The sequence below is a fragment of the Neovison vison genome, chromosome 1, assembly GCF_020171115.1.
Source record: "Neovison vison isolate M4711 chromosome 1, ASM_NN_V1, whole genome shotgun sequence".
In the NCBI taxonomy this organism is placed as follows: Eukaryota; Metazoa; Chordata; class Mammalia; order Carnivora; family Mustelidae; genus Neogale; species Neogale vison.
In genome coordinates this window covers 245,904,925-245,919,419 of record NC_058091.1, presented here as the reverse complement: position 1 = coordinate 245,919,419, position 14,495 = coordinate 245,904,925, and the positions used below count along the sequence as shown (strand labels likewise).

Sequence of the window (14,495 nt, the reverse complement as noted above, 5' to 3'; positions counted from 1 at the left end):
GGGGAAGCAGGCTCCCCGCCGAGCAGAGCCCGATGCGGGACTCGATCCCAGGACTCTGAGATCATGACCTGGGCCGAAGGCAGCGGCTTAACCCACTGAGCCACCCAGGCGCCCTCCTCAATTCTCTTTATTCTCCTCCCTTCGTTTTTCATCAGACATAGATAAACCTTTTCATTCCTTCCTCCATAGGCATGCACGTACTGGTAATAAACTCGTTGGCTTCCTCATAAATATTTTCCAGGTCTTTAGCTGCTGTTCATCCTACCTATTAACAGTTGCCTTTTTTTTTTGTTTTTTAACTTCTCATTTCTGTAAGTTCTATTTTTTCTTTTTTCATAAATTGTTTTTTCCTATTTTGTCCTTAGGATTTCAATTTCTTTTATGTCTGTATTCAAATATTCGTATTTTATGTTCTTACATTACCATTTTTTTATTTCACAGGAGTCTATTTCTTGCTATTGTTTGTGCTAATTCTAATCCCTATTGAATTATTTTTTGTTTTATGCAACGCTTAATTGTAACTTTATCTTTCCTCGTGCTTTTTTTGTTTTTCTGTGAGACTCTTTTGTAACCTTTTTGTGTGAATGTCCTTCCACATAACAGTTTTGATACTGATCTGCTAGGAGCTCCAGGGATACACTGCCCTGGGTCCAGTTTTTATGTTAGTTTTTCAGTTCAGTCTGAAGTATACCAGTAATAAAACACTGAACCTTAAACCCATCCATTCAAGTTATTTGCCCAGGAGTTTGAATATTCAACTTACTACTTTTCCATTTTTTCATTGAAGGTTGATGATACAGCTCTTAAAGAGTCTCAGCCTTTGTGTTGGGAGTCAGTTCTAACTCTGTGCCTCACTTGGGTCCTATGCCTCATGTTCTGTCCTGGCTGATAGTACCCAATCTTAAATTTATGAAAATAATAACCAAATTTAGCTGCAGTATCAGATCACACACTGACTGTGCTGGTTTTCAGTCTTTTCTTTCCATCACATAGGGATTTTCCTTTATTTCTTACGAATGCAACTGTGAATGTAAAAAACTTTTTGTTAAAAATCTTTATCATGTTCCTAGGCATTTGTGGCAGGAGATTTACCAGTTACCTGAGGTTTTGTTTGTTTGTTTTTGTTTTCTGAAAAGGAAAATGTCCTCCTCATAGACAGGTTCTCTTTTAAGTTGTTTTCTGGTCAGGAAGTATGTACTCAACCGACCAGCCTTAAGCAGTGGCATTCAGATCACAGGGCTCAGGAAGGCAGGAGGACCCTGCTTTCACTATGAGGATTATTTTAGTTAATGATGAAAATAAAGGTGGCCCCAGAATCACCTAGTCATAACTTTGGAATATACAAGTTTGGGAAAGCTCATATTTTAAGACAAGTTGGATTCATTTACTCTGAAAACTGAATGAGCCCATTATGTTAGTTATTTTTTTTTTTTAATTAATACTGCTAAGATTTTGGATTAAGTTAGAGTTCCAGAATGACTGTTAGAGGGTTATTCCATGGATACATCTTCTATCCTGTTTCTTAGTGAGTGAATAAGTTAACATTATACAGCTTCCTGGCTCATGGAAATCTATGCATGCACCAAGTAAGAAACTCTTATTTTTTAACCTTTGTGAATGTTGAAACCCACAAAGTTTCTAGACCCAGCGGTTTAAAGTGTTGAAATTTAAGGTTTTGAAACAACATTAGCAAGACATTATTAAAAAAATCCTTACCTGGGTGGCTCAGTGGGTTGGGCCGCTGCCTTCGGCTCAGGTCATGGTCTCCGGGTCCTGGGATCGAGTCCCGCATCGGGCTCTCTGCTCAGCGGGGAGCCTGCTTCCCTCTCTCTCTCTGCCTGCCTCTCCGTCTACTTGTGATTTCTCTCTGTCAAATAAATAAATAAAATCTTTAAAAAAAAAAAAAAATTCCTTACCCATGGTCGCCTGGGTGGCTCAGTTAAGCCACTGTCTTCAGCTCAGGTCATGATCTCAGGGTCCTGGGATCGAGTTCCGCATTGGGCTCTCTGCTCAGCGGGGAGCCTGCTTCCTCCTCTCTCTCTGCCTGCCTCTCTGCCTACTTGTGACCTCTCTCTGTCAAATAAATAAATAAAATCTTTAAAAAAAAAATCTTACCCAGTAGACTATACGCACAGGTATTGTCTTTCTTTCCTCCCCTTTTTGCCTTTCATAATTCTTTTTAGTCCTTCCAGCTATCTCATAGATGCCTTTAGGAGGCTTTATTTTTTTAGTTCTTCAGCAATAGATGTTGTGTACCCAATAAACTTAGCAAACTTTTTTAAGCACTAAGGAATAGGAGACCCACTTCTAGTAAGGCAAGTTTATTTTAAGAGACAAGAACCAAAAGGGACTCTGTCATTAAAAACTTAATGTATAGAGTAGAATAACTTACATTGGTTGTTATGAAAAATGAATTCTTACAAAGCAGAAAATGTTTTTGTAAAAGTTGGTAAGTTCTACTTTTTGAAGCCTCAAAAATCCATAATGTGCGGTTAAAAGTATTTTCTCTGGAGAGTATTTGAATTCAAATATCACTGTTGACAGCTGGCAAATTGTTCAAATGCCCTGGGATTCAGTTCCTTTTCTATAAAATGGAAATCTTTTTTTTTTTAATATTTTATTTATTTATTTGACAGAGACACAGCGAGAGAGGGAACACAAGCAGGGAGAGTGGGAGACGGAGAAGTAGGCTTCCTGCTGAGCAGGGAGCCCAATGTGCAGCTCAGTCCCAGGACCCTGGGATCATGACCTGAGCCAAAGGCAGAAGCCTAACAACTAAGCCACCCAGGTGCCCTGGAAAGCTTTTTTTTTTTTTTTTTTTTTTTAAGTCAAATGTAGTCACCATTGAGCCAAAGTTGTAAGGGAAACTCAGAGGCCATTTAGTCCAGCTTTCTTTGTCATGTTCCATTTTTAATATAAATTCTTAAACTCTCTATTTTTTTTTTCAAAATATTTTATTTATTTATTTGACAGACAGAGATCACAAGTAGGCAGAGAGGCAGTCGGGGCGGGGTGGGGGGGAAGCAGGCTCCCTGCTGAGCAGAGAGCCCGATGCGGGGCTCTATCCCAGGACCCTGGGACCATGACCTGAACTGAAGGCAGAGGCTTTAATACTGAGCCACCCAGGTGCCCCAAACTCTCTATCCTTTACTAGTTCTAAGGAACTTAACTTTACTAATAAGAAAATATAGGTTTCTGTTTCTATTTAAACATTCTTTGAGACAATTTTAAAGAGTGGGAGCTGTACAGAGAGGACATTAATATTGATTGAGTACTTAATGTTTGTTACCCATAATCTAATTGAATTCTTGCATCTACCTTGTAAAGGTCAAGTATTTATCAAAAAGGTTAAGAAGGCTGTCTAGGATTATCCAGGGAAAATTAACTTTGGTGATGGGGTAATTGAGGGGCTACTTTAAGCTTTTTTCTAAGTTAGGATCTTCTCTGAGAATGTGTCATTTATGCTGAGACCTGATTGTTGAGAGGGAGCAACATACTCACAGAAAGCAGAGATGCAAGCCTTCCTGGTGGATAGACCAGCGATGCATAGGCCCCAAGACCAATTCGAACAGAAGGGGCTCAAGGACTAAGAAGGGTAGCATAGCTAGAATATAGCGAGCAAGAGAATGAGGTCAGAAACAGATGGTTCCAGAGTATGTAGGTGCCCTTGTGGCCTTGGTAAACAGTTCGATACTATTCTCTGTTTGATAGAAAGTCCCAAGGGTTTGAAGCAAGGAAGTGATATAATCTGATTCATGGTTTGAAGAAACTGCACTGGTTCCTGTTTGGAGAATGGATTGCAGAGGGGCAAAGGTAGAAACAAGGAGAAAGGAAGCTGTTTTCAAAATCCAAGAAATGGTGATGGACTGGACTAGGGAGGTAGCAGTGGAAATGGAGAGAAGTGGATGGACTCAGGATTTGTTTTGCATATGGAGTTGACTGGCCTTCTTTCTGAATTGAATATAGGTGAGGAAGAGGAAAGAACAAAATCAGAGGTTGTTCCTACATACTTTTACTTGAGCAACAGGATGTTGGGGGAGCAAATCGCCATTCCCTGAAATGGCAGCATTTGGGAGGGGAAAATCTAGAGTTTTGTTTTAGACAGTTTAAATGTAAGGCACCTGTAGGCATTTCGAGCAGTTAGGTGTGTAATCTAGAATTGAGAAGATAAATTTGGGAATCATCAGCATATATATAGTATTTAAAGGTTACGTGACACAACTGTAGATAGCTGATGAAAAAGGAGAAACATGTAAAAGTTACAATACCTTGGGGCACCTGGGTGGCTCAGTGGGTTAAGCTGCTGCCTTCGGCTCAGGTCATGATCTCAGGGTCCTGGGATCGAGTCCCGCATCGGGCTCTCTGCTCAGCAGGGAGCCTGCTTCCCTCTCTCTCTGTGCCTGCCTCTCCATCTACTTGTGATTTCTCTCTGTCAAATAAATACATAAAATCTTTTAAAAAAAAAAAAAAGTTAAAATATCTTGAAAACTGAGTGAAGCAAGTTATTTCAAGAATCTAGTGTTATTGAGAGGTCAGATGAGATGAGGACTCAGAAGTGACCCTTGAATTTGCCAGATGGAGGCGTTAATCATTTTAATGACCAATCTCAATGGCATGGTTTAAACTGAAGCTTTGGAGTTGGATGAAGAGAGAATGGGGCTAAGAAGTGGAGACAGTGAGTAGAGATAATTCTTAAGAGAAGTTCTGTGAAGGGGAGCTGAAAAGTGGGGTGATAGGCAGAGGGGACTGTGGGGCCAAGGTAGGTAGGTTGGTCTTTTAAAAAATTTTACTTGCATGTATTCTGCTACAAGGTAACTCCTCCCCATAGTACATTGACCTGCAGACTTGGGGTTTCATATGTGTTAACTGAATAGAAAACTATATCTAGGACCCCTCCAGCTATCCCTCCACACCCCAAGATGCCTTGACAGCAGGAAGAAGAGAAATTCCCTCTGTTAGGCACATGTTCATTCAAAAAGTTCTGATAGTGTTTTCTTGTTGGGCTCTGGGAAGACAGGAATATCATACCCTGTCCCTACTATAAACTGCTAATGGTCCAATAGGGGAGCCCATGGTGGGTACTCCATAGTCTGTATTTGACCTTGGTCTTGAATAAGGAACAAAGGGCACTTCAGTAGAGAAAAATACCTCAGTGCCAGAGCCATCATACTGAGCAGAGTGAGGGGGTGTGAGGGGGCTTGATGGGGCCAGTCAGGAGGAGTTTGTGGGGGCGGGGAGGTGCAGAGGTGCTTTCCAGCAAATTAAGCTTGCCTAAGGAACAAAGCCAGGCTGTTTACTGAGTTCTGTTATCTAGTAATCAGATGGATTCTTCTAAATGAGAAAAAAAGAAGTAGTACAGATTTCCCCAAAATTGAGTCTTTGTGGGCTTGTGCTAGCAAATGGTAGCCTTCTTAAGGTTGATATTGTGAGCCTTAAATTTGCCTTCTCACCTAGAAGAAAGGTCCAAAATTTCCCTCATTGTTTCACCTCTTAGAATGAAGCATGCAATCAGTGTAATTGTTGCATTCAGCTGTCTATTTAGGGTAACACAGGAAACTAGCAGTGCATTTTCAAGAAAAGCCGATACCATCTGTTATTAGTAATCATCAAAAACATCACTGATTATAAGCTTGCCAGTGGTCAGAGACACTCATACTAGATGAGAAGGGAAGAAAATTATACCATTTAGAATATGGTAAACCCCTTGCTCTAAAAAGGAGGTTTCAATTAAATGATTTTTTTAAAGATTTTATTTATTTGAGAGAAGGAGGGGCTTGAGCAAGGAAAGGGAGAAGCAGATCCCTGCTGAGCAGGGAGCCCAATGCAGGGCTCCACCTCAGGATCATGATACGAGCTTTGCAAAGGCAGACGCTTAACCAACTGAGCCACCCAGGTGCCCCGTGATTTTTGGAATGTATCATTCAAGAGTACAGTGTTCTATGCCCCAAGTTTTCCCCTGTCCTTTCCCCCCAAGTACAGAATGTTGCATGTTAAGTCACACTTCTTCTGAAACTCAGTGAAAACACATAACACAGTTTTGCAGCCAAGGCAGCCAGCTCTGCGAATCTGCCCAGAGTCTGGGTCCTCGTACTGGAGGAGAGCTTAGGGATGAGGGATTGATCCAAGGCTCACCTCACAGCCACCATTCTTGCCCTCAGCGTGAATACAGTACAGTTCCACATCAGCAGCCTCACTAGCATCAAGCAAAACCAAAAGATAGCTGGTTTCTCATTTCTCACTCACTGCAGTTCTTTAACCAAATGTTTGTCTTTGAACAGCAGTTTAACCACTGCCTGAATTTTAAAAGCTGTTATTTAAGAGTGTGGCCAATAGTTTTAAGCATTTTGGGAAATTAGTTTAATAGTTTTTAAGGGTTGCATCTAGAAAAAGAGGTCATTTTTCTATTAAATGTATGACTTCAGTTTGGTAAATGACAGATTTTGAGTTTTGCTAAGTAGTGAAAGTCCCTGTTAGTTTGGAACATGATACTCAGTAGAACGTGACACTCATCGTTCCCTTATAGAAGAGTGCTTCCGTTGACCTAAATATAGGGAGACAGTTGTCATAGCAGTAAGTACTAGAACAGTAGGGAAGAGTATCCACTGTGATCACAAATAGCTGTGGTCATAGCCAGTTTTTTGTTTTGCTTTTTTGTTTTTTTTTCTTTTAGCAATTTATATATCCGAAAATTTGGCACACTTTTAAATACAAGGATGAGGATAATGTTGGGAAATGTCTTTTGCAAGTATAATCTTTCTTAATGCTTTTTTCCAACTTGGTAAGTTTTCACTAACTTAGTAGTTTTTACCTTAATTCTGAACTAATTTTTTTTTATTAATAAGACTCATGTATTTGACCCTTTAACTTAATGTTTTATTCAGTGAAATAGCTGAGAATGGGGGGAAACCCACTTACTTGCTATTTTATGTGCTCCTTGAATTTTGAGCATCACTTCAAATTTTGAAGAATGGTGATTTTCTATCTCAGTATTTGAGTCCTGGTTATGGTTTAAATAATGAAGGCAGGAAAGGCATTTTCCTGACAGCAAGGTTTTGGTCTATTTCGGTGATATTTTTCCAACCCCTTAGGTACCTGCTCTGGAATGACTCTGTTTCAGGTGTTCAGTTCTCTGCTAATGGCTGAGTCCCAGAATCATTTAAAAACAGGACTCAGAGAAGCAGCAAAAACCCTGAACTACTGTCCTGGGGAGGCCTGACAAGCTTCATTTGTGACATCAAGCTGGAACCCATGTATACTTAGGAAGACAGTAACTCCGAGGCTTGCAGAAGCTTTTTATTAAAGGTCCAAGAGTAGGGGGCAAGTATAGGAGGCAGCTGGACAACTTAGAACAAAATGGAAAATTATCTCATTGTTGGGGCAGAAGCCATGGTGCAAAGAGGTGCTGAAGGACAGTGCAGTCAGCCTGGCGTGTAAAGGATGAGAGACATGGATGGAAACAGCCCGTGTGCTCTGCTTGCATAGATCTCTTTCTCTCTCTCTTTTTATTTTTTTTTTTATTTATTTTTTTTTTAAAGATTTTATTTATTTATTTGACAGAGAGAAATCACAAGTAGATGGAGAGGCAGGCAGAGAGAGAGAGGGAAGCAGGCTCCCTGCCGAGCAGAGAGCCCGATGCGGGACTCGATCCCAGAACCCTGAGATCATGACCTGAGCCGAAGGCAGCAGCTTAACCCACTGAGCCACCCAGGCGCCCCTCTCTCTCTCTTTTTAAATGCACTATTTTATTTATTTTTTTAAAAGATTTTATTTATTTATTTGACAGATAGAGATCACAAGTAGGCAGAGAGAGAGAGGGAAGCAGGCTCCCTGCCGAGCAGAGAGCCCAATGCGGGGCTCGATCCCAGGACCCTGAGATCATGACTTGAGCTGAAGCAGAGGCTTTAACCCACTGAGCCACCCAGGCGCCCCTAAATACCCTTAGAGCAGTTTTAGGTCCACAGCAAAACTGAGCAGAATGTACAGAGATTTGCCATATCCCCGTCCCCTCTCCCTGCCTACCCATCTCTACAGCCAACAACCATAGCCTCTCCCCACCCCACTCCCTATCACCATCCCTCAGCAGATCACCCCAGATCTGTAGTTTACATTTTGTTCACTTTTGATATTTTACATTCTGTGGGTTTAAATAATGTGTTAAGTCCTTGTCGTGTGAGGATCACATTTTAGGACTTTGATAGAACATCAAAATACAAATTACCACTAAAGCCATCATTTTGTCCTCTTAAAATGCAACAGATTATTATTGAAATTTTCAAGGAACTCTTTCTATATGCAAAAGAGTATTTAAATATAAGACTAAATAATTTTATAAACCACTGCTGTCTTAGATCTTGGACATTTTCACTTTCTTCTGGGAGTCACTTTTCACAAGAGTGAGAATAAATGTAACTGAGTGACATACACACTCCAGGCACATGGTGGGGCTGATGCAACTACTCAGATGACCACTGAGCCGCAACAGTTTCTGGTCCATAAGATCATCATCCATATTTCGTCTTTGAGCAGAAGGATAGTTACTACACATCATGGATTTTCAAGGTCATTCTTAAATATTCATTATCTATAAAGTCCAAGGGCTACAAGGTGTGTTGTGAAGTTAATTTTTGGACCTGTGTCAGCTCACCCATGGTTCTGCACACAAGGTCCCTTCCCACCCAGTATACTTGTACCAGGTTTATTTTCCTAAAGGTGGTAATCCCTATTCACTTCTGATATTAAGAAACACTCTCCATATTGGTCTTTCTCATTTTGTCTCTCACTGTTCAGTGTGTTGTAACCAAACTGAACCATTTCGTTCCCTTAAGACACCTCATATTTTCCTGTGATCCTTCTCCCCCTGTGGAATGTTACCTTGATGAAGCCCTTTCCAAATGATGTCATTTTTCCTTCCTTCATGATATTTGTACCACTTGTACAACTTAGCCTTGTATTTCATTTATGCTTCCCTGTTGTCCATTACTATGTAAATTATAGAACACAGTTCATATTAGACTTGGGTTCATTTCCATGAGAATGACTAGAATTTATTGAACACTTAATATTAGGGTGATGACATTGTCATTTCCCTCACAGTACTTTTTGGATGTTATGTACACACAAATAGGTCTTTGTTTTATGTGAATAGTATCATACTGTAGGTATTTTTGTTTTGTCTCTGAACATGTGATGAAAATCTTTTTATGTACGAAAGTTTGTCGTTATAATGGCTACGTAATATTCTGTGAAATGGATGTAACCTGCTTGATTTAAACTGTCAATGGACATATTAGAAAGTTTTTAAATGTTTGATGCTATAGATAATGCTACAACGAAAGTCTTTGCATGCTTGGGCAGATAGACCAATAGATAGCTTCTTAGAAACAGAGTTACTAAGACAGAGGGTATGAGCATTTTTAACTTGTTAGTGCCAAAATGGCTTCCTAAGACAAAAATTTTTGTTTCCACCAGTGTGAGAATACCCATTTCTCCATGACTGCATTTCATATTATGAACCTTTTTAATTTTTGCCAGTCCATTGCACAGAAAATGTTCTCACTTGGATTATATTTCCTTGTTTACTAGTGAGGTTAAATATCATTTTATATGTTGGCTATTTGTATTTCTCCTCTGAGAATTATTGTTCATATCTCTTTACCACTTCTTGTTAGGTTATTTTTTTCATAGTGAGTTGTACCACTTTTTTTTTTTAAGATTTTATTTATTTATTTGACAGAGAGAGATCACAAGTAGGCAGAGAGGCAGGCAGAGAGAGAGGAGGAAGCAGGCTCCCTGCCGAGCAGAGAGCCCCATGTGGGGCTCAATCCCAGGACCCTAGGATCATGAGGCTTTAACCCACTGAGCCACCCAGGCGCCCCCACTTTTTTTTTTTTTTTTTAAATAGATTTTCTGTGGTAATCCTTTTCTCATACCTTGCAAGTAGTTATTCCTAGTTTGTCATTTGACCTTTAACTTTATGGTATTTGGGGGGACTTTTAATTTTTTGGTAGGCAAATCTTTAAGTCATATTTATGGCTTCTCCCTTAGAAAGGCTTTTCATTCCTAAGATTATAAAACTGATAGTTTTATTTATTTTTTATTTATTTATAATTATTCTGATAGTTTTATTTGACTTTTAATCCTTTATTTGGATTTTGAGGTTTATAATAAAGATGATTGATAGGGTGCGTGGGTAGCTCATTGGGTTGAGCATTTGACTCTTGATTTCAGCTCAGGTCATAATCTCAGGGTCATGAGATCAAGCACCCTGTTGGGCTCTATGCTCAGCCTGAAACCTACTTGAATTCCTCTCCCTCTGCCCCTCCCCCTGCTTTCGTGTTTTTATATGTGTGTGTGTGCGCGCGCATGTGCTCATGCTCTCTCGCGTGAGCGCATGCTGTTTAACTCTCTGGCTAATACAAATGAGTCTTTAAAAAAACATGAAGCTAAACAAAATAAGAATAAAGATAGAGATGTAATTTTTCCCTCTTTACAACACTATTGAAACTTTTCCCACTGATGGGAAATATCAGTTAAAGACTAAAAGTTCTCTGTTTTGGGGGTGAGGGGGAGTTTATTTCATCTTGATTCCTGTACCAGTACTTTGATTTCTTCTTTTACCTATGTCTTAGATACTAACTTTAAAGTCACCTTGTGGATGTCATTAATTTTTTTTTAATCTCTTTGGGAGTTCTGTATGGACTACATTTAACTTAATGGATTACTTGGGGAGAATGGACTTCTTTGCCATATTAAATCTCCTATTTTGCACTCAAATGTAAGTTTCTCCTGCTTAGTTCTTTTTGTTCTGTTGTAAAAGTTGTTCTTTTATAAGATTTTATAGTCTTTCCCTCTAGATCCTGTACCGTTTTGTTAGATTTCTTCCTAGGTATTTCATAATTTTTTCATTGCCACTGTGAATAGGATCCTCTTTTCTATTAGGTTTCCTATTGGATTTTGTTTACTACATAATAATACCCATTTTTTTTTGTGCACATACACAGTTACTTTATGTACAATAAAGGAATGGGGAAGGGGAAAATGAAAGAATAGAGAAAACTATACTGTAGTAGTCAGGATGTGGTGGAACCAAATTGTGGCTTTCTAATTGAGAATGGTTTCTTGGTCTGGAGGAACAGAGTTCTGGAGTAAAGTAGCAGGTTCCCTTTTTAGTAGACACCTCCTGTCTGCTGCTGGAACTCATCAATTGTATCTTCATCCTCCATTTCCAACTGTGCAGGTGTGTCTGTTTCATTGATTGGCTGCCCATCAAATCGGAATCTGATCTGCCACATTGACAAACCCTGTCGTTCACAATAGGCTTTCATTAGTTTACTAAGTGGTGTATGCCTCTTAATCTTAAACTGCACCACAGAACCATCCTGCCCCCGCCACCTTCAAATTAATATGATCGTTGTTCTCAGTCTTGACTCCTTCCTTGGGCTTTTCATCGGCCATGGCGAGCGCCGGAGTCTTCTCAGCTGCAGCTTCACAAAAGAGGTACCAGGTCCGCACCGAACGAGCACACAAGCAGCACCAGGAGCGGCAGAAGAAGTAATAATACCAATTTTTTATGTTTATTTCTGACCACTTTATTAGTCTTAATAGTTTTTCCGTTGATTTCTTAGATTTTCTTTTTTTTTAAGATTTTATTTATTTATTTGACAGAGTGAGATCACAAGTAGGCAGAGAGACAGGCAGAGAGAGGGGAAAGCAGGCTCCCTGCCAAGCAGAGAGCCAAATGCGGGACTCCATCCCAGGACCCTGAGATCATGACCTGAGCCAAAGGCAGAGGCTTAACCCACTGAGCCACCCAGGCGCCTGATTTCTTAGATTTTCTAAGGTACAACTATATTATTATCTGCAGAAACAATGACAAGTTGTTTCCCCTCATTCTTCATTTTTCTTGTCTTACTGAATTGTTAGGTATCTCTAGGATATTATTGTAGAGTAGATGTAAGAAGAGGCATCTTTCTCTTGTTCTTTAGAAGTTCTCCTTTTTTTGGGGTGCCTGGGTGGCTCAGCGGGTTAAAGCCTCTGCCTTCGGCCCAGGTCATGATCCCAGGACCCTGGGATCAAGCCCCACATCGGGCTCTCTGCTCAGTGCAGAGCCTGCTTCTCTCTCTCTCTCTCTGCCTGCCTCTGTGCCTACTTGTGTTCTCTGTCAAATAAATAAAGTCTTAAAAAAAAAAAAAAGTTCTCCTTTTTTTTAAAAAAAAAAAAAAAAAGATTTTATTTCTTTATTTGACAGAGACCACAAGTAGGCAGAGAGGCAGGCAGAGAGGAGGAAGCAGGCTCCCTGCTGAGCAGAGAGCCTGATGCAGGGCTCCATCCCAGGACCCTGAGACCATGACCTGAGCTGAAGACAGAGGCTTTAACCCACTGAGCCACTTGGGCACCCCATTCCTTTCTATTTTAACATTAAAATAGAAATATATTAAATATATTTAATTTGATGCTTGCTATGGATATTTGATAGTCATTTTGTCAAATTTTTAAAAATTTTTTTCACTTTCTGAATATTTTATCAAAACTCAGTGTTTATATCAAATTGACAATTGCTGAGATAAGCATTTTTTTCCTTTAATCCGTTAATGCAGTGAGTTATCTTAAATTATTTTTCCTATTGTACTAGTCTTGCTTCCTTGGATTAAATGCTACTTGGTCATGATACCACTGGATACCATGATATTACTTGGTCTTTTTAATGCCTTACCACTAAATTTGATTTTATTTAGAATATTTGTATCTATATTCATAAGCAAAATAATTGGGCCTGTACTTTTTTTTCCTTTTTTTTCTTCTATCTCTTCTTGCTATGTAATACTTTATATACTTTAGAGCTAACGTTGATTCATAAATCTGAGCCTGGTGTCTTTGAAGACATTTTGACTGCTTTTTAATTTTAATTACAATATTCAAGGGCCGTTAACATCCTGAGCACTTCTCTCTAGTTGTGACCAACTTGTTAATTTCATGAGACCTCAGGGTTTTTTTCACTGTTATTGAGAAATAATTGACATACTTCGCTGTCTGAAGATATACAGGATGATGGTTTGTTTTACATATACTGCAAAATGATGAGCACAATGGGTTCAGCTAATGTGCATTTTCTTGTATAGATACAATAAAAGGGGGAAAAAATTCTCCTTGTGATGACAGCTGTAAGGATGTATCCCCTTAACAACTTTCCTGTAGATCATTTGGCAGTGTTAGCCATAGTCATTACGATGTACATTACATCCCTAGTGCTTACTTCTAACTGGAAATTTGTACCTTTTGACTACCTTCCTCCAATTCTCCCTCCTCCCATCCTCCATTTCTGGTGACCACAGATCTAATCCCTTTTTTCTGTGAGGTTGGTGTTTTTGTTTTGTTTAGATTCCACATAGAAGTGAGATCATACAATGTTGTCTTTTTCTGACTTATTTCACTTAGGTAATGCCTTTTGGTCCTTCCGTATTGTCCCAGATAGTAAGATTTCCTCATTTTTTTAATGGCCGAATAATAATTACCCATTGAATATATACACATCTTTATTTACCCATGGACACTTAGGTTGTTTCTGTGTCATGGCTGTTGTAAATAATGCAGCTGTGAACATGGGAGTGCATATATCTCTTTGACACAGTGTTTTCATCTCCTTTGAATATATTCCCAGAAGTGGAAATTGCTAGGTCAAATGGTAGTTCTATTTTTAATTTTTTTTAGGAACCTCCGTAATGCTTTTCATAATTGCTGTGCTTGTTTACAGTCCCACCAACAGTGCACAAGGGTTCCCTTTTCTCCATATCCAAGCCACCTCTTATTATCTCTTGTCTTTTTGATGATGGCTATTCTAACAGGTATGAAGTGTTATCTCATTGTGGTTTTAATATGTATTTCCCTAACAACTAGTGACACATCTTTCTATGATGTAAAATCATAAAAAGTATTTTTTTGTACTTTATTGGCCATCTATGTATCTTCTTGGGAAAAATGTCAGTTCAGGTCCTGTGCCCATTTTTTTTTTTTTAAAGATTTTATTTATTTATTTGACAGAGAGAGCTCACAAGGCAGAGAGGCAGGCAGAGAGAGAGAGGAGGAAGCAGGCTCCCTGCCGAGCAGAGAGCCCGACGCGGGACTCGATCCCAGACCCTGAGATCATGACCTGAGCCGAAGGCAGCGGCTTAACCCACTGAGCCACCCAGGCACCCATGTGCCCATTTTTTAATTGAGTTATAGGTTACCCTTGAATAACATGGCTTTGAACTGTGTGGGTCCACTTAAATTTTGTATGTTTTTCAGTAAATAAGGTACAGTTCCATAAATGTATTTTCTCTTGGAATTTTCTTAACATTCTCTTTGCTCTAGCTTACTTTATTGTAAGACTCTAGTATGTAATATGTATAACATATAAAATACATGTCAATCAACTGTTTGTTATGGGGAAGGCTTCTTGCAGTCTAATAGCCTATTAGTGGGTTTTAGGTAAGAGTTACACATGAATTTTGACTGTA

General features: G+C 39.4%; 1 protein-coding gene and 1 pseudogene across 1 annotated transcript in view; one reads left to right on the top strand and one right to left on the bottom strand.

Moving 5' to 3' along the window:
* The window catches only part of RAD50 (RAD50 double strand break repair protein), a 102,650-nt gene that overhangs the window by 79,846 nt on the left and 8,309 nt on the right, over window positions 1-14,495 (top strand). The gene's annotated exons all lie outside the window — the stretch shown is intronic.
* Window positions 10,966-11,454, bottom strand: LOC122891910 (annotated as a pseudogene).